Source organism: Dasypus novemcinctus, chromosome 15, assembly GCF_030445035.2.
Source record: "Dasypus novemcinctus isolate mDasNov1 chromosome 15, mDasNov1.1.hap2, whole genome shotgun sequence".
In the NCBI taxonomy this organism is placed as follows: Eukaryota; Metazoa; Chordata; class Mammalia; order Cingulata; family Dasypodidae; genus Dasypus; species Dasypus novemcinctus.
In genome coordinates this window covers 9,222,879-9,245,698 of record NC_080687.1, presented here as the reverse complement: position 1 = coordinate 9,245,698, position 22,820 = coordinate 9,222,879, and the positions used below count along the sequence as shown (strand labels likewise).

Sequence of the window (22,820 nt, the reverse complement as noted above, 5' to 3'; positions counted from 1 at the left end):
GACCATGGGGATGCACAAGTCCATGTCCTCTGGGCAGGCCACAACCAGGGAACTGATGAAAGTCCAACGAAGGTCCTGGATAAGTTTCCAGGAGATGTTGGCTGTCAGAAGATGAGCTGGGAAATTCTCTCTGAATGCTGAAATCACTCCCCCTTTTAAGGCATTCAACTGATTAGATAAAATGCCACTCATTGCTGATGGCAATCTTCCTGGTTGATGCAGCTGTAATCAGCTATCTCTGCAGTAAAGTCGCTGATGACTAAAGTCCATAAATGTCCTTGTATTAAAATTAGCCCAGTGCTTGCTTGACCAAACAACTTGGCACGGTCACCTGGCTGAGTTGACACATTAGCCTAGCCATCACACCTATTCATAGCAGTACTAGTCCCAATTGCCCAAGGGAGGAATGCAGTCTAGCCTCACAGTGCTAAAGTATTCAGCAGTTAAAGGGAATGAAGCTCTGATCTGCGTTACCCTGTGGAACCACCTTGAAATCATTAAGGTCAGTGACACAAAAGGACGTATTGTATGATTCCACTTGCATGGAGTAACTCTAATAGGCAATTTTACAGGGACAGAAAGTAGAGTACAGATGTACAGGGGCAGCAGGGCGGCTGAGTGGGGAGTTAATGAACAATGGGTGCAGCATTTCTGTTTGGGGTGACAAAAGTTTGGGTAATGGGTGGTGGTGAGGGTAGCACAGCATTGCGAATGTAATTAATCCCACTGAATTGTATACTTGAGAGTGGTTGAGAAGGGAAATTTTATGTTGTATATATGTTTCCATGATTAAAAGAAATCAAAGAGACAATGACAATTAAATGCAATCCATGATCCTGGATTGGATCTAATAATAGAGGAGAAAATGGCCAAAAGGACATTATTGGGACAATTAGGAAGAAAAAAAAACATAAACTGCATGCTTTATATTAACGTTAAATCTTTGAACTTGATAAATACACTTAATGAGGGTACTTAAGTGAATATCCTTGTTCTTATGAAATACACATGAAAGTATGAAGTGTTCAAGGAGCATAATATACAATTTACTCTCATATATTTAGATAGATAGACATAAATAGATGGAGTCCTATAACAAATATAGCAAAATGGTAAAACATTGGTAAATCTGGTTTGTTTGGGTTGGGGTTTTATTGGAATTCTCTGTATTGGTTTTGTATTATTTTTGCAACTATCCTGTATATTTCAAATTATTCCAAAATAACAAGTTTTTAAAAAACCAGTTTTATTATAAGCAGGGACCTTTAAACCCACGTGTGTTCAAGGCGGAGTTTGAAACCGAGCAGGTGGGCACAGCCAGAGGCCCCGAGAGCAGGATAGAGCCTCTGGGCGGCTGGGCCGGGACCTCACAGCGCCCCCTCCCGTTCGTGGGGGGTTTGCCTAAAGTACTGACGGCTGCGCGGGCCACGCGGGAGACTCTGACCCCAAGTGCCCGGGTCCTCTGTCCTCAGCAAAAGCCCTTAGGCCGGACGCACGCAGAAACGCCGCGTTTCCATTGGATGAGTCCCCACCACTCGGCGGTGGCCGTCCTCAGGCTGAGGGACTATGCGCCCACTGCTCCCCGTTAGACCACAAAGGACCTGAGCTGTGTGTCCAGGGGGACAGCGAGCCGGCAGCACGAGTCGGACACGGAGCCTGAACGGCCACATCGGAGGCTTGGGGAGGAGCTGCTCAGCCACCTGGAGACGCCCAGGCCTGGGAGCTGGCTGCCAAGCCTTCCAAAGCACACGGTGGCTCCAGCCTCGCGAGGTCTGCAAAGCCCTGAAGGAGGGCTTGGAAACCCATGCGGTTCATTCCACGCTGAGGCTGCAGGGCAGGGGCGGGGAGGGATTTCAGAGCAGCGTGGAGGAGGGCAAGGCACGAGGGCTTTAAAATGATGGGTGCCATAACCTGTGCAAACAGAGTCACGCTTTCGAGCATAAAAAGGGGGCAATGACAGTTGTCCGAGTCGGGGTCCTGGCAGGAACTAGTAATGATAGGAAGTCAATGTAGCAGTGTTTTATGGGATCTGGTGATCAACGTAGGACTGGGAGAGGGTCAAAAACGTCAATGTAGAATTGCCTTATCTCCTAGTAATTCCCCTCCTAGGTGTCTACCCCAAAGAATTGAGGTCAGGGTCTCAAACAGATATTTGTACACCAATGTTCATAGCAGCATTATTTCCAACTGCCAAAAGGTGGAAGCCACCCAAGTGTCCCTTGACAAATAAAGGGATAAACAGAATGTGGTCTCTCCACTCCACTTGATGAAATACTGCTCAGCCGTGGAAAGCAGGGGTGCTCTGCTGCCTGCAACGACACGGGGCCCTTGAAGATACTATGCCAGTGATGTAAGCCAGGCACAAAGGACAAATACCACCTGATTCCACTTCAGTGAAATACCTAGAAGAAGCAAAGTCATGGACACAGAAAGTAGATGAGAGGTGACCAGGGACCGGGGTCAGGTGGGCACTTAATGCTGAATGGACGCAGGTCTCTGGGGTGAAAATGTTCTGGTAAGGGGTGGTGATGACAGCATGACATTGTGGGTGTAATTAGCACCCCTGAATTGTACCCTTGAAAAAGGTTACACGGTAGATTTTATGGAACAGATATGCCATCCCTATAAAAATGTCAAAAATTCTCAGTGGAGGGGTTGCCTGAACTGTGCTTTTGGAACCAAAGAAGGCTCCACTGTGGGAGCTGGAGGGAAGGTTGAGGTAGAAGGGTGGAGAAGAGAAGGGAGGTAATATTTCACCCTGTGTTTCTGCTGGGCTATTGATTTGAGTCTCCAAAAGGAAAAAGAATGCACCTGAGGCAACAGTAGTCCTCCACAGTATTAACGTTGATGCCAGTTTTATTGTCAAATGCACATTAAATACGATCAACCGTGTTTGATTCTAGAATTTTCTGTTTGAGCCACCAGAGATGATAGCATCTAGGCCATGGGTGACACCCAGAAAGCGATAGATGAGATTCAGTGCTCAAAACGTTTTCTGCCTTTAGCACAGGCAGGCTGACAACTCATAGAGAGGTGGTGGCTAGAATTCTTGATTTTTTCCGTTCTTTAATAGTGGTTTTTTGGTTGTTATTTGATATCAGAATTGGACAGAAAAAACATCTCAGCCAACTTTGTGTATTTGAGAAAAATGCCAAATCACTCCACAGGGAGATATGTAATTCAGTCCACCACAGACATTATGCCTAGAAGTAAACAAAGTAACTATTTTGTTGCTAAGGTGATTAATCAGTTAATATTTATAAAGGGCTTTGAAGATGAAAAGTTCTCGGTGAGTGTTAAGTATTATTAATATCACCAGTAGTTCTATTACTTTTATATTATGTGGGAGAGTCATTCTTTGGGCTGGCTGTAGATTTTTACGGTGAAAATGAAAAGGAGAAAAAGAATAAGAGCTCACAAAAGAATGAAACCCACTGGTTGGTTTTAAAGGCATTTCTGTAACAGAAGAAGGTTTTCTTGACATCTCGTCTGATAGAGAATACACGGCTCACGATTCCCTGAATTTAATATGTTGGCGGCGCACGTCCCTGCCTCCCCCATCTGTCCTGTTTGCTCCGGGCGCGCGTGGAGGGAGGCTTTGAGAGCTCGGTCTTGCGGACGGAGGAGAGGTGGCGATGGCCCCTGCCGGGGTCAGACCCGCACCCCCCATCCCTGAAGTCCAAATCATCCCAGTGAGCCACCGCGACCCAACCTGAGAAATCCTCTCCTGATCCGCGCGGCCCGGCGCGGGAGCTCCCCAGGTGCCAAGGGGCTGCCCTGAGCGTCAGGAAGAGCAGCTGGGAAGCTGGCCCCGGGGCCGGCAGCTCCTGGCGGGCGCACCCCTTCCCCCTCCACCCCCACGTGGGAAGATGGTCCTTAGGGTGCTGGGGTGCGGGGCTGAACCGCCTTGGTGCTGAGCTGGCATCCCCGGGCCCTGGCTCTGCGGCTCCCACGGGCCTCAGTTGACCCCTACAGGGTCAGTAAAGCCACCAAGGGGCTGGCGAGGCCAACGAGCCTCGGCTTCCTATTATGAGGACCCAGGAGCTGGGGGGGTGGGCCTGAGCTCCGGAAAAGGGAGCCCCAGCCCCCCCACGCCAGCCCCACCATCGTCCTTCCATCCTCCCTGCTGCCTGTTTTCGGGTGCTCATCTCAGCAAAGGCCAGAAGGGAGCGTGGAGCAGGGGGAACAGGTGCTGGGTGTTTGGCACACGCGTGTGCGGGTGCTTGTGCGAGTGCACGTGTGCGCTGGCACGAGGCCAGAGCCCCGGCGGGTCACACACCCCGCAGCCCGCAGCCTGCCCAGAGCTGCGCCCCTCCCCGCAGGCAGGGACCCGCCGCGCCTGCGCCGCGGCTGCTTTGCTGCTGGCTTCGGCCTGGCCTGCTGGGGTTGGCGCCGTTTCGGCTGCTGTGGTTTTTTGAATTTTCTGGTCTCCTGCTATAGGTGGCTCGAGGAGAGAGACCATGCCATGTTTTATGGGTGGTCCCTGTCTTTGCCTGCAGGTGACCGTCCCCCTGCCTCCTGGGGTGAGCCAGCCCTAACCGCACTCTGCAGGGTGCAGACCCCTGGCCACGCTAGAGGGAGGGTGTCGGGGTCGCTGCGCGGCGCCCCTGCCGTTCTAGTGCCCTCTGCACCTGCTGGGGAGGACCCTGGGCCTGGCTGCGATGCGGCGGGGCCTTAGCCCTCCCCCCACCTGCAGGCCTGGCCCAGGGACCACCTGCTGATCACTCCCCACCGGCCCCCTCCTCCCCAGCGCTCCTGCCTGCTCCGGGCCCCAGGTGCCTCTAAGCTCCCCAGCTACCAGCTGGCTTCAGCCGTGGCAGACTGAAGAGGGGAGGCAGAGCTGTCAAGGTGCCAGTCCCACCCCACCTGCCCCTGCCAGGCGCGGTCTGGAAGAGGCTGAACCGCTTTCCGGCTACAGCTGCTGTCCGGTGCTTTTGACAGAATCCCCTTCTGCTCTGCTAACGCGCCTTCCTCCCCTTCCTCCTTCGGGGTGGGGTGATCATGGCTCCCCTGTTACCACCCCTGGGACTCAGTGTCCTTCGTCAGTCCCCGTGGTCCTGCCCGCCCCTCAGGAAGCAGTGCCCTCATTGAATCTTTAGACGGAGAGGACCTTGAGTAGCCCCAAAATGTGAACTCCTGGAGAGCAGGGCTGTGAGCTCCATCGATGTGTCCCAGATGCTTAGCAGCGTGGCCGACCCCTAAGTGGTAATCCATAGATGTTAGACGAACAGTGAATGAATGAAAAGTGAGTAAATTGCATGAATGAATGATGTGGTGTCTACAACCATGAACGAATCAGCCATGGCCAATGGAAGAGTAAAGCAGAAACCTCCACCACCACGTCCGGCCATGGAGGAGACACCGCCCTTACCCGCTGGCCGAGCACACACGCTGCTGAAGCCGTCCACCTGCAGCCGGAGTGTCCCCCGGAGCGTCAGTCACGCTAGCACCGTGGCTGGAAGCATCTTCGAGCTCCCTGGCAAATGAGGTCTTTCTGTGCCGAAGCCAGGCTGTGCCTCTCCCTAAAGCAGTCCGTGAACAAAAGGCAGCCGGAGGGAAGTGGATTTAGCTCAATGGAGAGAGCGTCTGTCCACCACATGGGAGGTCCAGGAGCCAAACCCCGGGCCTCCTTGACCCGTGTGGAGCTGGCCCATGTGCTGTGCTGATGAGGGCAAGGAGTGCCGTGCTACACAGGGGTGTCCCCTGCATAGGGGAGCCCCATGCACAAGGAGTGCACCCCATAAGGAGAGCCGCCCAGCGCAAAAAAAGCACAGCCTGCCCAAGAATGGTGCCGCACACACGGAGAGCTGACGCAGCAAGATGAGGCAACAAGAAGAGACACGGATTCCTGGTGCCACTGACAACAATACAAGCGGACACAGAACACAGAATGAATGGACACAGAGAGCAGACAATGGAGGGGGGGAGGGAAAGGGAGAGAAATAATTTTTAAAAAAGGTAGCTGGAGAGGGTGTCATTTCCCTGTTAAAGCCAGAGCAAGAAAGGGTGTGGGAGGACTCAGGCAGCCTGGTGGCGGGGAGGGACACCCTAAGGTCCGACCTGAACCGCCTGGTCAGCACTCCCCAGCCTTGCAAAGTCCTGCCTCACGGGGTCCACTCGCAGGGCAGGTTTTAAGAATGAACGAAGCAGCTTCCGGACATCTACCTTTTCCTGCATGTCCTGTCTTAGAGCAGAAATACTTTCTAAGCAAGGGTCCCATCTGTGTGACTCGTCATGCTTTAGTGCCTAGAAAAGGGCGGTGCACTTTAAGGCAACAACGTGGCTCGTGATTAGAGGACCAGGGGCAGGTGGACCAGGGGCAGGTGGGACCGTGGGCACTTCTCGGCCCTTGTCCCAGGAAGAGGACCCCAAGTTCTTACCCTGCGTGAAGGAAAGTGAGCTTGTGGGTAAGTGGGTGAGTGGGCCCTTTAATTCCTCGAGTGCCCTCCTCCCATGCGCTCCACTGCCACCCCCTGCGTGTTGCTCTGTCCAGGCCCCAGGCTCTGGCTCTGGACCCCTGGGCCCACATGGCCGGGGGATGGCTGTTACGTGTTCTGTTTTGAAGCCATAAAAGCTCTTTCCTGGTCACCGGCCTTTGCTGGCTTCCCCAGGGTCTCAGGGACACTTGGAATCGCACGGCAGTGCCACGTCCTCCCGTAACCCACCCACCAACCCTTCGGGGAACCACGTCGTGCGGCTGTGGGGTCTCCTGATGTTATACCTCCTTAAGAAGAAGCTCGTCCCTATCGGGCTGGACAGGGGGCAGTCGATCTGATTAGGGATAGATTCAAGGAAGATGATTTTACTATCTCCACAAATAACACACATCACATTAAAGATCGTTCTTTATTACAGTGTCCATCTGGCTCTTACTCTAGCTAGCCATCAACTGATAACATCTGTCAAGCCCTGTTATTATAAATGCTCTGTGTGCTTTGACTCATTTAATTCTCAACAGCCACAAGTTGGGTACTACTCTATCCACATTTCCAGAGAAAGCAACTGAGTCTTAGAGAAGTTAAGTAAGTTACCCAAGGTCACACAGCTAGGAAGTGTCTGAGATGGCCTTCATAGGCAGGCATTCTGCTTCTACAGTCTATTAACAACCACTCACGACGTTTGCCTCGTTTTTGAAAACAGGTATTTCACTCGGTATGGTTTTCTGGAGCGAGAGGCTACCTGGCCACCATCCTCTGCACAATGTCTTCCTTTACTACTTCTGTTTGTGTAATGCCTTTACAAAAAAGGAAGCAGCATTAGATGTGTGCCTGGAGGAAACAGAGATCTACTCCAAAGAGAAGAGAAGCTGGGCGAGCCCCTTCCTGGGGAAGGAGTGCTCAGTTCTCCAATGTGGCTCCTTCCTAAGGAGTCGTAAGGGTCAGTGTGACCACGTGCTGCAGGCGCTTTGCTCCAGGTTCCCGTCCTGGACCCCAAAGCCGTGTAGGAGGCGATCCCACAGTCCTGGAGTTGAGGCACCACCTCTAGGCACCCCAACACTGCTCACATCTGAGGCGACGAAAACAGGGGCAAAGACAATTCCCAAGGACCGCCAAGTACGGTGGAGAGATAACTGTTGAATCAATGGACGGACAGAGGAAGGGAAGCCTGCACCTCCAAACTGGGGGCAGGGGAGCAATGGCCGGAAGCTCTAGGGATGAACAGACAAGTGCCAGCTCCTCCCGGCTCTTCAGGAGCTGGTGGCACCTGCAGAACCTGGGTTTGGGGTGCAAGTTGGGGTTAAGGTCCAGAGTCCGTGTACATTGCCTCTTGAGGTGAAAAGAGACCTTACGCTTGAAGTCTACTCTCAGATCATGTCACAGTCAAAAGGTCACTGAGGGAGCAGATGCAGCTCTGCGACTGGGCTCTCATCTACCATGTAGGAGGTCCAGGGTTTGATGCCCAGGGCCTCCTGGTAAAGGCGAGCTGGCCCGCGCGGAGAGCTGACCCACTCAGGAGTGCCAATCCATACAGAGAGCTGGTGCAGCAAGATGATGCAACAAAAAGAGACACAGAAAAGAGACGATAAAAGACGCAGCAGACCAGGGAGCAGAGGTGGGGCAAGAGATTGACCACCTCTCCCCTACTCTGGAAGGTCCCGGGATCGGTTCCTGGTGCCGCCTAAAGAGAAGACAAGCAGATACAGAAAAACACACAGCGAATGGACGCAGAGCAGACAGTGAGCACAAAGCAATGGGGGCAGGGAATAAATAAATAACTCTTCTTAAAAAAAGTGATTGAGGGAGCGGATGTGGTTCAAGCAGTTGAATGAGGTCCCATGTTTGGTTCCTGGTGCCTCCTAAATCAAAAACAAGTAAGCAGACAACGAGCAAAAACAATGAGCAAGCAGACGAGGGAGCCAACTCAGGGGAGCCAGTGAGGCTCAGGGCTTGCGTGTTGGCCTACGCAGGGTGTCCGGTTCAATCCCTGGTCCTGGTACCTCAAAAAAAAAAAAAGGTAATTGTAGTCTTTATGCTGTCCTACTTTCATTCTTACATGAGGGTATTTGGGGTGTCCTTGGGAAACGGGCACTGTCCAGCTTGTGACCACAATGCTTGGTGTTGGAAGAAAATAGCTCTCTGGAAAGCGCACTAAGATGAAAACTTATCTCCGGAAGCCAGGTCTAACTCTCCCTTGTCGGCCCTATTTATGGGGGTCAGAGACGGTCCACTTTCCCCCAGATGATGATTCTCCAGGTCTCACAATAGGGTTGAGGTCGCTTCACGTTTCCTTCCTCCCCCCGAGGACCTCCTGCCCTCCTGCTCACACGGACGTCAGCGCCCTCCCCGCCTGGACGGGGCAGGGTGACACTCAGCCCATGCCGAGGGCAGCTCGCAGAGCTGGAATCAGCTCTCAGTCCTGCCCTGCCCTGGCCTGGCCAAGAGGCAGGGAGCGGAGGCCGTCAGGACAGGGCACTCGATGTCTGCAAAGCCCTTAGAACCGGGCCTGACATACTGTAAATGTGTGGTTAGCGCGAAGAGGCGGCTGCCCTGAGGGGACGACAGCTTGAAGTTGTACCTCCTCGGTGCTAAAACTGATTTATCGTTACAGTATTTGGGCCCCTACATCCCTGTTATATGGACATGGAGCCATTGATGAGATTCAGGGGGTGTTTCATTTGTTTAGTTTCCCCATCTCAATGTTTCAAAATGGGGAAACAGTACTATCTGCTTTGAATTAAGAATTTACAATAAAATGAATTTACAGGAAAACTAACATCGACAAGAACAAACTAAACAGAATCTTCAATTCATAATATTTTGAGAACCTACGTCCCAGTACCCAGGATGAATTTGAAAGGGCACACACACACATTTAACAAGTATCTATGTAAAAATTCACCTTCCCGGGTTGAGATCTGGGATAATATGCTCAGCCCCGTACTAAGTAGCTCCACTAGCAAAGGGCCCAGGTGGGAAGAGAGAAACCAGGTGAGGCTAGAGCTCCAGCCAGATCAGATGCAGGCCACTTTGCTCCTCTGGAATCCCAAATTCCCTTTGATAAAAGAGGGAATTGTGGGATTAGCTCTTTTGTCTCCTCTCAGTCTGATATTCTATATTACTGTAATTTTTGTGATCATAGCCAGTACGTTCATTTTGTTCAAGACAAGATTCTTAGTCATCAAAAAAGATTAAAATACTCTCAAAGTTCTTTCCTCACCAAGGCAGGAAAATGGAATAAACAAACAATTGGAAGGATTTTCAACAAAGGTTGAAATAAGGTTTTTCTATTTAATGCTTCTTTTTCCTCCAAATGAAGTTTATATCTCCTGAACATTTTAAATCACTTTGTTTTAAATATTTTTAAATAGCTTTCAACCAATATCCAATGCAGTTTTTTTAGAGTATATAAAATTTCCATGCAAATGAAGAGAAACATAAACAAATTGTTAATGGCTTACTTAAATATTACTCTGAAGGGTAATTTTTTGGTCAATGTAATGATAAACTGTCTCCAGTATTTATGGGTATCCTGTGCACAGGATATTTTGTGTATTTTTTTTTCCTTGTACTGTCTACAAGGATGGAAATCTTACAGAGGCAATAAGGTTTGTAATCAAATCCCCTGACTTGCAGTGAGTTCTATATATTGAATTGAGTTTAAGATGTACTGAAGTGAAATAAATTGGGTCAGAAGGAATCCATTTGGAAGCTTTATTCCATCTGCATTAGGCTCATTTTGAAGTCAGGACACTGCCGTGTGACCTGTCACTGCTTCTGAGGCACTGGCGCGCCTGTGGTCCCAGCCAAGAGGAATTTTCTTTTCTCACTTTCTTCCCATTTGCTCCTGCAGTCTGTTGCAAATGACTACAAATGATATTGCTCTTTCAGTTTGGTTCAACTAACATTCATTGAGTGGGTTTTGGGGGTATGTGTGGGTTCAGAGATATGTCTTAGATATGTTATGAAATTAATTATACTATATTGATTGTTTCATTAATTTACTGTTTGCAGAACATTCTACCCAAATACCATCGTCCCACCGCACTGGTCCGCCCACCGGTCTATTTCCTCAATCGCATTCCAGTGAGAGGAAACGAGAGCTGGAGGGGAGAGGCCCCCGCCCTTGGCAGTCATTCCACAGTGAGGCTAATGACGTCACCAGGCCGGGACCTGCCTCTCCTTCCAGCTCCCGCTCTTCTCCCCGTTAACACCAGCCTTCATTAGTGTGGTACATTGTTACAACTGGTGAACACATGTTGAAGCATTGCTACTAAACATGGTTGATAGTTTACATTATGGTTTACACTTTGCACTGCACATTTTTATAGGTTTTGACAAAATGTATCACGGCTTATATCTTCATTGCAGTGTCATTCAGCCCAGTTCCAATGTACCCAAAATGCCCCATGTTATACCTATTCTTCACTCTTCCTCCCTCAAACCTCTGATGACCACTCTCTTTCTATCAATGTTACAAGTTCTTGCATTGCTAGAATAATAATAAGTCTACTTTAGCCCATAGTGGCATTGCCCTCTTATGTTTGTTCTTGTCTCAACCTGGAGGATTTTAGGATGGTGATGCCTACTCTCTTTTTGATTGAGAGGGGGCTTAGGTCCCATGGGGAAGATGGATGAAACTGTCTTGCTTGCAGTTGTAGACTCTCTGTTTTTTGGGATGGGTATTATCCATCATCATCCTTTTGCTAGTTATCCTGGGTAAGTCCAATGAACTGGAGAATGGATGTTGCAATTCTGTTGAGATTCAGGGTTCAACCAGCATATGAACAGACCAAAGAGTTAAGTCTCTGGGACATATATTTAATAAGTGCCAATTATAGGTTCAAATAAAAGGGGCAGAAGAGCCATGTGTAGGGAAATTATAAATGAGTTTAACTCTGTTATATTGGGAAACATATATTCCAAGGAAGGCGCACTGAAAGGGTGCTGGATTTCTGAAATTGTGTGCCCTACCTATAGTGTCTAGATGTTTCTAGAGCCCTCAGGAGCACCCCTGCTTGAGGCACTGTTGACTGTCTTTGCCCATTTTTAAATTGTCAAGTTGTAGCATCTCTGTGTATCATGGATGTTAAACCCTTATCAGTTATGTGATTTCCAAATATTTTCTCCCGTTGAGTCAACCGCCTTTTCACCCTTTTAACAAAGTCCTTTGAGGTGCAAAAGTGTTTAGTTTTGAGTAGGTCCCATTTATCTACTTTTTCCTTTTGTTGCGTGTGCTTTGGGTATAAGGTCCAAGCAGCCACCACTTACCACAAGGTCTCGAAGATGTTTCCCTACATTTTCTTCTAGGAGTTTTATGGTCCTGGCTTTTATATTTAGGCCTCTAATTCATTTTGAGTTGATTCTTGGCTGGTGAGTGAGCTAGGGGTCCTCTTTCATTTTTTCGGTTATGGATATCCAGTTCCTCCAGCACCATTTGTTGAAGAGACTGTTTTTTCCTGGTAAAGTGGACTTGGTAGGTTTGTCAAAAAATGGTTGGCCATAGAGGTGAGGGTTTCTTTCTGGACTCTCAATTCTATTCCACTGATGGATGTACCTATCTTCATGCCAATACCATGCTGTTTTGACCATTGTAGCTTTGTAACATGTTTCAAGGTCAGGCAGTGAAAGTCCTCCCACATTGCTCGTAGAAGGATTCTTTTGACTTTGTTCTGACCTTGACCAGAACACAGGGAGAGGCAGGTCCGCAGCCTGGTGACATCACTGTCCCACGGACGCAGTCACCACTAGAAGTGAGGAAGCTATTTGCCAGAGGTGGGGAGAGGGGACTTTCCTTTCTCCGATACCAACCACCCCAGGCTAGTGCAGGTACCATATAAGCAACCAGCAGCCCCAGAATGCCCTTTGTGTGCCATGACAAATGAAGTTCAGGAAGAGGCAGGTTCAAGAGAGATGAAATGAGCTCCAAAGGCCTGCAAATGGGACCAACACAAATCAAGGAGACACAAACCACGGCTCGCAGCGATGATGGGGCATGTGCACACCTGGCCAGGCCTGCCCCCTGTGTCACCCCGTGCCACAGGCAGCTCCAGACCACCTGCTTGGGACTCTTGAGATCGCTTTGAAAGGAAACCCCTTGGGGCCGCGTGGGAGCTGACCCTGCGGCTCAGCTCCTAGGGTCCTCTTAGTGTGAGTGAGACTTTGCCATGAGGTCTTGCTTGTCCAGGTCCTTGTGGGACTACCCTTAGGGTTGACAGATAAAAGGTGTATTGCCCAGTTTGATTAGAATTTCAGAGAAACAACAAATCATTTTTGGTATAAGTATATCCCGAATATTGCGTGGTACATACTTATACTGCAAAGCACATTTGTTGTTTATCTGAATTGAAATTTAACCTGCTTCCTGTGGGTTGTGTTCGTCGCCGCTCATGAGGGCACCTCCAGCTCCCTGGGAAGATTCCGGGCCTCTGGAGAGGAGCTTATGCCCCGTTGGCGCCGGCCTCCAGGCACTTAGTCTCTCTGTTCCCACCCTGGGTTGGCGCATCATTTCCCAACAAGCTTGGCCAGGTTTTCTCTTCCACCCAGACGCCCTGCAACTGCTCAACTTCCACATTGGACGGCCTGCCTCAGACTGCCAGAGCTGTTAGCAAAGACTTTGCCTTTTGAATTTCTAGACTCTATTTTCTAGCCAAGGTCTTTTCTTCTCTATTTACTCTTTGGTTCTCTGGCTACCTTCATAAAATTCTGAATGTAAAGGGGGAAAATGTCTTTTTAAAATTTTTGCACGTTCTGCCCATGACTCGCCTTGTACATCAGTGTAGGTACACATTTCTGGGATGAATTTACACTTAGAGCATAATTCTGGAAAGCGGATATTTCCATAAATTCCTGTTGAGTTGTGTGTGTGATTAGTGCCTGGGGCTGATCCTTTCTAGCACCTAAGACCCTCGTGAAGGATGACGAGCTAGAAACCCGTGGCAGGAGCACCCGCAGGCTCGGGGCCTGAAGTCAGCTCTACGTTTTCAATAATATCACGACTGCTATGAATGGAACTTCCTTGGAAAATTCCAGTGCAAGCCTTGCTTCCCACCACCAAAGGGCAACGAAGACCACCTGGGGCTTGGAATCTAAGTGAGAGCGGGGAGAAGGCCGCTCAACCCTAGCGTCCGGTGTTGGAACTCCCTCCCTGCATGGGCAAGGCAAGATTTCTTGGACCTTGAGGATAAACTCGATTTTTTTTCCTTTTAAATTTCACATCTTCAGTGGAATTGCTTTTCTAAGTTAAACTCATTCCCTACTTTAAAATTCACCATCACGGAGGGGGGTGGGTAAGAATGGGGAGTGAGAAGTTAATGAATAAAGGGTGCAGTTTTCTGTTTGGGGTAATGGAAAGTTCTGGTAATGGAGGGTGGTGAGGGTAGCACAACACTGTGAATGTGATTTATCCCCCTGAACGGTTTGCTTGGGGATCCTTGAGATGGGAGAGTTTACTTATAATGTTTTCCCAATTTTAAAAAAGATCTACTAAAGAGACAATAGCAATTAAATGCAATACAAGATCCTGTGTGGGATTGAGCAAGATGGGAGAAGAGGCCCACGGGGACATTATTGGGACATAGGAAAAAGCTAGAATGTAGACTGTAAGCTTAATATCGTGTTAAATTTCTTGAGCTTGCTAACTACACTTAGGGTGGTTATATAAGTGAATATCCTTATTCTCAGGAAATGTACATGCAAGTATTATGTGTTCAAGGAGCATGATGAACAACCTACATTCAAGTGTTCAAAAAGATAAATTAATGGTGGATGGATAGATGGATGGTTGGATGGATGGACGAATAGATAGACAGATGGAGACAGAGAGATAGATAAATGGAATTGTACAGCAAATGTAGCAAAATGTTAAAATTAGTGGATCTGGGTATTTAGTGGGGGTGTATGTTGGAATTCTCTGTATGAGTTTTCTATTATTTTTGCAACTGTCCTGTAAGTTTGAAATTATTACAAAATAAATGCTTTAAAGGAATTAAAAAAACAACCACCTACCATCATCCAAAGAGTGAAAGCCAAGTTCTAGGTGTGGCACTGGAGGCAGTCTGTGGCCAGGCCCTCCTGCTCCTCCGGTGCCTTCTTTCTTCAGCATCACCATCCTCTACCATGACACCAGCCTCATCCTCAACAAACCCACATAGCTGCATCTCCACTTGCTGCTTCCTTCACCTGGGGCGCCCTTCCTCTCCCAGCCCAGAACCCCACTTCTCCTTAAAACGTCCCCCCTGGTTGCTGCTCTCTAGAAGCCCATTTCCATGGCCCAGCCATTATAAGTTCTTTTTTCCTCCAAACCCCTCCACCCAGTCACCCATTTCACTTGGCTTTGGGTTTCTGTTTCACTCCTATTTTCTGTCCTTTTTTTAAGGGTAGGTTCCATTCTTCACACTTTCCCTCCCCCCAAACTTCCCTGGATTTTGCAAATGATTCCTGGCCAGTGCATGTGTGTTGAATGAACTTTGTTGAAGTTTAACTCAGTCAGATTGGAAAAAGCAGTTCCCACTGAGCTGGGTCACCGGGGATCTTGTCAGACTCCCAGGATGGGAAAGGTGCTGGGAGGTTGCTGCACCTCTCCCCGCCTGGATCCAGGCTAGCTCAGCAGAGCCCGACAAGGACGATGAGCCGTGTTCTGCTGGCTGGAGGGAGAGCGAGGTGAACCCTGGCCCTCCTGGTCAGGAGACCCTCCTCCACTCCGTCCTGAAGGCCGTGCGCTGCTCATTACTGCGACAGCAGCACTTTAGCCGCTGGTTTGAATTATTATGGGATTAACTGAGATTGCTGTGCCTGCGCCCAGAGTCTTTTGAAAGCGACCATTTCAAAAATGGAAAGCACAGTCGGAAAGCAGACCTAATAAAAAATGTGCTTGGTGGGTGCATCTTATTTAGCAAATTTTCATACCGGCAGCCCTCAGGACTGGTAAAAATTAAAGATTTTCCCCATACTTCAGTATGAGAAGAAAAACCATGCCTGTTTAAAATCACCATCTTTATGAAGGGAAGGGGGAAGGCCGAACCGTCCTTTCTTTCCCCATTTTCTTGTCGTGGCTGGTGGAATCACATCTCTTGGGAAATGGCTTTCTTCAGCTGGCTCCCAAGCAATGGCTCTTCCGCGGAGCTGGCCGAGCGTTGGTGGCTGGATTCATTTAGAGATTCTCTAGGTCATTAACTTAAATTATCGCCAAGCTAAACACAACAAATGTGTAATGCCGGGGCTGCCCACCGCCCCGTGGGGGAGCCTCCTGAGGGAGCAGGAGCAGCCCCTTCCCACACCCTTTTCAACTCCCACCCCACACCCCGGGTCGCCCCAGGCTCAAGCCCTTCCCTGCCAAAAGAGCTCGTGCCTTGTCCCTGGGGGTTTCCCACGTCCTGCCTGTCAGGTGGAAAACACCTGACCTCTCCCAGCCCAACCCTGACCTTGGCTAATCCTTAAAATCAGGACACTGCTGGATGGTGCTGGCTACACACCATTCTGCAGAGACCAGGGGGAGAAAAGTGGCCCTGGCATCAGAAGGTCCAGGGTTTGAACTCTGCTCCACCAACTTACTTGTTTTTTACTTTGGCTAAGGTACTTATGCCTTGAGCCTCAGTTTCCTCATCTGTAAAATGGGGATAAAAACAACCACCTCTGGGGAGCGGATGTGGCTCAAGCGGTTGAGTACCTGCTTCCCACATGGGAGGTCCTGGGTTCCACCCAGTGCCTCCTAAAAAAAACAAAAACAAGTAACAAGTGGACAAACAAGGGAGCCAACTCAGGGGAGCCCCTGGGGCTCATGGTTGGGTGCCAGCTTCCCACATGTGGGGTCCAGGGTTCACTCCCTGGCCCCGGCACCTAAAAAATAAAAAATAAATAAATAAAACCCTACCTTTTAGGGCTGACCTGAGCTGGTGGAGGTACAGCATGAGTGTGGCACGAAGCCCCGAGGCGGTGCCTGTCAACGGACACCTGCTCTGATGACTCACTCCCCAAATGCCTATTTGCATGTGGACCCTGGGGTCAAGGTTACAATACCAAGAAGTGCAGGGTGGTGGTTTCAGGCACCAGGGGGCTAATTTGGGGAACTGAAGAAGGAGGTGCTCCTCTCAGCTCCTCTCCATCCTGGCATGGGGCCAGCCGCTGGCTCCTCTCCAAGGCCACATACACGAAATGCAAGTCATGCTTGTCTCGCTCGACATGCTGCACCCTGAGCAGTTTTCTGAAGGATGTAAGGGCAAATCGCGAGGCTGCCAGGCTTCTTTTTTATTTTATTTTATTTTTTTATAAGTATTTTTTTTTAAGATTTATTTTTTATTTATTTCTCCATCTGCTCTTTGTCCATTCCCTTCTGTTCTGTGCCTGCTTGCATTCTTGTCAGCAGCACCAGGAATCTGTGTTTCTTTTTGTTGCATCATCTTGCTACGTCAGCTCTCCGTGTGTGTGGCGCCATTCCTGGGCAGTCTGCACTTTCTTTCGCGCTGGGCGGCTCTCCTTACGGGGTGCACTCCTTGTGCGTGGGGCTCCCCTATGCGGGGGACACCCCTGTGTGGCACGGCACTCCTTGCCCTTGTGCACATCCTGCACGTGGGCCAGCTCACCACAAGGGTCAGGAGGCCCTGGGTTTGAACCTGGGCCCTCCATATGGCAGGTGGACGCTCTATCCATTGAGCCAAATCCTCTTCTTGAAGTTTTCCTCAGCCTGCCCAGCGCGGCCCTCCCACCGTCCCCAGCTCTCCCGCTGCAGACCCGGGCTCAGCAGGAAATACGGGGCGGAGGAACTGGTTAAAGATGCAGGGGCAGAGGCCAGTCCACTGCGGCGAAGCTCTCCAATGGCGCTGACGCCGATAACGGTGCGAAGGTGCCGGTGGCTTCCCATCTCGTGAGGGCACAGGTGGGGTGGGGAGCTCCCCTGCCTGCTCGTCCTCAGACCTCACTGGGAGCCCCCCAGCTGCCCCTAGCTCGCAGCAGGCCTGCTGCCCACGCCAGGGCACCTCTGCTCCCATGGCCGGGCCTTCTTCCTGGAAATCCCCACGGATTGCTCCTTCTCCTTCAAGCCCTGAGCCACGTCGCCCTGGTCGCCCACCACGCTTTCGACCTCCCTCTCTTGCTTTATTTCCTAACTTCCCTCTCAGGACCTCCCATGAGTTCGCATTTCACCTGTAGGATGCCTCTGGTTTTGAATATTCCACTTCAAAGGGCAGGCATGTCTCACAAAGCAATGTTTTCTTCAGCTGACAGTTATATAGGACAAATTTATCCTGAGGTCCCCACAGCTCAAGGTGACACCGTTAACAAAACGATGGGCAGCCGAACCTCGAGCTCCCACCCAGATGCGAGCAGTAGGCCGTCAGGATCGTGTGGACGATTGGGAAACGGTGCCCAGGGACAGGCTCTCGGCCTTTCTCTGCTCCAACCGGCTCAAAGTCCCTTGCTTGGTGAATCACGGTTCATTTCCGGAACTTGCTTTGTTTACTACTGTAAGTTTCATCTGCATTTTCTCCTAAACATTTTTTCTTGATTGCGATTTGCCTCCTTTGTTTGTCGCGCTGCACCTGGAAGGCAGGGCCTGTGGTGGGGCAGCACAGGCTTCTGCGCCGACAGCCTCATTCCCGGCCTAGAGTCGGCGCGTGATGTATGCGTTCATTAACACTCTGGAGGTGTTAACTGTTTGCCTTGTGTGCTCGGAAATTGCCTGGAGCTTTTGGTTGACTTGTAGCACATCTTTATTTTTCCAATTTAAAATAATGGGATGTAGACTCCCAGTTAGGTTTTTTGGGACAGAATGTCTGATTTTCAGGGACAGATTACTGACCTGAAGAGGGAGATGCCTGTATTGTTCTTATTTATTTTGTTTACTATCTGTCCTCACCAAAATGTCAGTTCCTCGTGGCCAGGGATTTCGGTCTGTCTTTCCCGTTGCTTCCACAGCCCTAGAACTAGCACTAGCAGGTGCTCAGGAAGGACTTGTTGAGCAGGGAAATCCATCTCTGGCCTCCAGGGCTCCAGCAGGAGCTACCTGGTTGGGACCCGAGAGCCTCTGAGCACAGCCCTGGCTCCTCGGCTCTCTCCCCCAACAGAGGCTCCCGCTGCGGGGAGGCAGGTCCACCTTGGGGAAGATAGAAAAAGCTAAGCGGCTCTGGGTAGCTTCTGGAAGATTCCCAAGGACCATAGGTCATACCTGATCCAAGCAGCGTTTCCACTGCCACACTGAAACTCTGCAAATCTAGGTCTGCTGCGGTTAAGGAGCACCAACTCACAGTGTGGTGCAATGATAGGCACTTTATGTTTGCATCATAAATGGCCTCAGGTAATCTCTGCCTCCTGGTATTTACACACTTGGATCACTCCCTCTCTGTGTGTGGACTGAATGGGGGTCTCCATTTAACAGGCTTTTAACAGGGATATCACTTCCAAGGTTAGGTTGTAAAAAAACGATACTGCCTTCTTGCTGGCTCTTGCTCGAGCTCGCTCGCTCTCTCTGAATTTTCAGTCTCCCTCACTCCACTGGAGCCAGGTGCCGTGCCATGTCCACGTGGCAGAACAGAGGGCAGCCTCCAGCCAGCAGGTCGTGAGGATCTGCAGCCTCGGTCCAACAGCCCATGAGACACTGCAGCCAGCCGGCAGACGCGTGAGTGAGCTCCGACTCGGGTCCTTCCTCAGCTGAGCTCTCAGGCGGCATCTGGATCCCCTATCCACCGACACTGTGAGATAACACCTGTTTCAAGTCCATTAAGTTTGGGGCAATTTGTTAGTCAGTGGTAGCTGACTAATACACTTCATTTCATGCAATCCCCACAATGCCCATTTTACAGTTGAGGAGATTGAGGCTCAGAGAGATCAAGTCAATTGCCTAAACTCACAACCCTGTGAGACCCAAGACTGAATCTCAGAATGCCTGGGTCCAGTGTTCTCATTCTTTCCCACAGCCTCATTTCTTCCTGCAGACGGCCACCACGGAGATGGTGGGAGCCCACCCGGAAGAGCCTTCCCGGAGCACGCCGTGCCTTCCCATGTGGTCTCCGCAGACTTCTGGCTTTTCTGTCCCGCTGCAGTACCCAACATCAAAAACACAGGCGCACCTTCAGAGAGAGCCCTTCAGACACGACAGTCGGCTCTTTCCCCTCAAACATGCGGTAAAACTTCAGGGGATAGAATCTATGTTTCATTTTCAAAAAGCCACCTGCCTTCCTTCTAGTTCAGAAAGTTGGCCAGAGCTGGAAAATAAATAACTGTTTGAGGACGGTGTGCAGTTAGGCTAGTTTTGCTGTCAAGCATCTGTCATCTCTCACTTAGTCAAAGGGCCACAACCAAGGACAAGGAGGGGTTAAGCCTCAGTGCCTGGCTGATTACCGTAGCTGGGGTGCAGCCCAAGTGAAGCAGGCACCTGCCCGGCGGGCACCCCGGCACGGCTGAGGCGTGATTCGACATGCTTACGGGGCAGCACGGGCTTCCTTGGCCCCCACGGCTCTGCATTTCAGCAGATTTCTTTCCCCTCCCTTCCTTTTTCAGGAGTGCACACCCCTCAGGAGCCCCCCCTTCCCCCTTCTAGTACTCTAGTACTAGCACCCCATTAACTTGCCCTCCTCAGGAGTGGGGCCTGGGCCCTGCTCTGCGGAATCACCTGGATATCGGGGTGAGTCCCATGGGTGCTCACCAGCAGCCCTCTCCATAGGCAGGGACCCCATCCAAAAATAGAATACCTAACTGGATGTCGTGTACTGTTTCTTAAGAAAAAAAGCTACGCTAACAAACGAAATTAATTAATTCAAACCTGTTAATTAGGCAACATAAATCACAATATAAACTCATCAAGCTTTTCTTCCCATAATAACAGAAGCCTGGGCCACAGACACCCACAAAATCTGCCCCCGCCGCACTTTGCCTGGGTGGGCAGCCCCTCATTCCATTTTCACTTCTGCAAACTCCAGCTCCTTTTAAGAGCGACTGGAGAAAGCCTCCTCCCTCTGACTCAGCCTCAAGGTCATGAACTCTTTCTGGGACATTTCCCAGCAAAGCAAAGGTATGTTAGTTCAAACCAACATGAGCTGGCGGGCCTCAGCTGGAACAGAATAAATATCTGATAGCGCTCCAGGAAGCAGGAGGTTTAATCGGGTAGAGCCCAGGGTTGTAAATAAATAAAAATCCAACAAAACTTATCTAACAAAACATACGTGTTATTTTACTTACGGACAAAAATCTGCACGGCACTCTGCGACAATTACACAGAAAGGCAATTAATAGATGTGACTGGTGCACTAATATGTGATTGACCTGTTACAAGTGTTTCCAGATTTTCTCACGTATCTGAAATCAAATGCAGGGGCCCCTATTTTCTCTACGGCAACACGCACTCACGTAATTACGTAAAAGACCGAGCTCTGATGGCCATGCTGGGCCCGGAGAACCCGCTTTTGCAGAGGAGCACATCCCGGAGGGCCGGGGCTCGGAGACAAGGCCGCCCTGCTGGGGCCTGTGGTGGCGTCGTCATCGGGGACTGCGGGGATGATGGCGATGAAGGAAGGCCATCTGGCCTGACCGGGAGCTGGAGGAGGAGGACGGACAGGGCCACAGCTGGGAGCACGCTCCGCAGGCGTCGACAGGCAGAGGAGGTGCAGACAAGCACAGGAGCAGCCAGTCCGGGGCCGGACCCAAGCGTTACCGGCTTTCGTCTAGGTTCTCGGCGATGCTGCAGAAATGAATTTCAAGAGCATGTAGGGTGAGTTAGACCAGTAATTCAATCAGGTAGGGAGGGAGGAGAAATGGGAGAAAATAACAGAGCAGGGGTCCCAGGTAGAGAAGAAGGGTCCCAGGTAGAGAAGAAGGCTGAAAAGTGATAAAGAGGGCTGATTTACAGACTACAATTCCCCATTAAAGGTTATAAATCCCCAGGTTTACTTGCACGGCCACGTGGCAGGGGAAAAATGGCGAGAGCGGCACGCGGAGGGCAGGAACGGGTCCAGAGGCGAGAGAGCGGGGCGCACGCTCAGGCTCGCTGGCTGCTGTATAAACTGTTCATTGTTCCACCCCTTTGCTAAGGGCAGGGGAGGGGCTCCAGCTGTTCGGGTTTTGATCGATCACCCCACCCCTCAATCCCCCATGAGGCCCACTGATGAAGTCCTTGGGGAATACTCAGGGCTTCTCTCTGCTTCCAGAAGAAGTCTTGGTTCTGGGTAGCAGAATCCCGGGGTGGGGGTCCTCCAGCAGCCATCTCGGGGGTTACTGATGTCCACGTGGACTCCCTGCCAGGTTCCAGATCCACCTGCTAATTCCCTATCTTACTAGCCTGCTTCACAAGGAGCTCAGAAAGGTCGAGCTGGAGGAGCCAACCCCGGGCCAAGGGCAAGGCGTGGGCCTGAACCAGCCGCTCAGGAGCACCACGAGCGGACACGAGACCAAGGCAGTCAAGCAGCGGGGACTGGAAAGAGCAGCCGGGCATAGCGTCTCAGGTGTTTGAACCCCAAACCTTCTGCTCCGTCTCAAAACACACCAGCAGCCCGTGGACCGCCCACGGCGTGCGTGTCGTGGCTCTAAGCGTGGGCTTTGCTTTGTGCCAGAAACAGGTTCACTCCTCTGTTAATCTCTGTGACCTTAATTAACCTTAAGCGCTTCAGTCCTCGCAGCCCCATTTCCTCCTCTGTAAAGTGGAGGTGTCATAGCAGCTCTTTCTTGTTGCTCAAGATGATGACGCATTTAAAGAATGTGCTTAGCACATCCCCAGCGCTGATAAGCAGACGCCATCCCTGCTCTTCCCATTGACCATGGACTCTGGGTTGGCCTCCTAAGGTGGCCCGGGTGGGGGGACGGCAGGAAGCCCTGGCTGACTTCTGTGGCCGGGTGCCAGGGGACGCCTCCGAGGTGCTGTCACGGGCGAGCATGAGAGCTCTCCACGAAGCAGCGGCAACCGGGTTGCCCCCACGTCCCACACCCCACCCTTGCCACAAGGCCCACAGTCCCCGACTCTGAGCGCCCAGCTCCTGCTCTGGGGGTGGCTTTGAGCCCCGCACCCAGGCCCCTTGACTGCCCCACAGCTGCTGACGCCTAGCTTCCGGCCAGCCTGTAGCACCTGCCCCACTTATGTCCCCAGGCCCCTGGAGATGGTGACCCTGGCCCTGAGGCAGTGGGCGGGTTGAGGGACCCCGGGCCAGGGGTGGGAGGAGCCACTGTGAGGATGGAGTCTGTGTTTCAGACAACTGGCATTCCTGGAGGCAGGGAAAGAGTCCAGAAGTGCCCAGAACAACGGGGTGGGCTAGTTCCACCACTCCCTGCTCCTGTGCCCCGCTGGAAAGCGGCGGCAGGCCCCAGCAGCTCCTGGGAGCAGGCCTTCAGTGATGGAGCGGCCACATTGGCCAACCCAAGAGAGGAGCCTTCCCCAACATGGCGCCCTCCTCCATCTTTCCAGCA

General features: G+C 50.9%; 1 long non-coding RNA gene across 1 annotated transcript; it reads left to right on the top strand.

Moving 5' to 3' along the window:
- The first annotated feature begins 390 nt into the window (after positions 1-390).
- On the top strand, positions 391-20,653 carry LOC131273569 (uncharacterized). Its single transcript, XR_009180830.2, has 3 exons — positions 391-502; positions 18,910-19,047; positions 19,364-20,653. It is a non-coding gene; the product is annotated as an uncharacterized lncRNA (long non-coding RNA).
- The last annotated feature ends 2,167 nt before the right edge of the window (positions 20,654-22,820 follow it).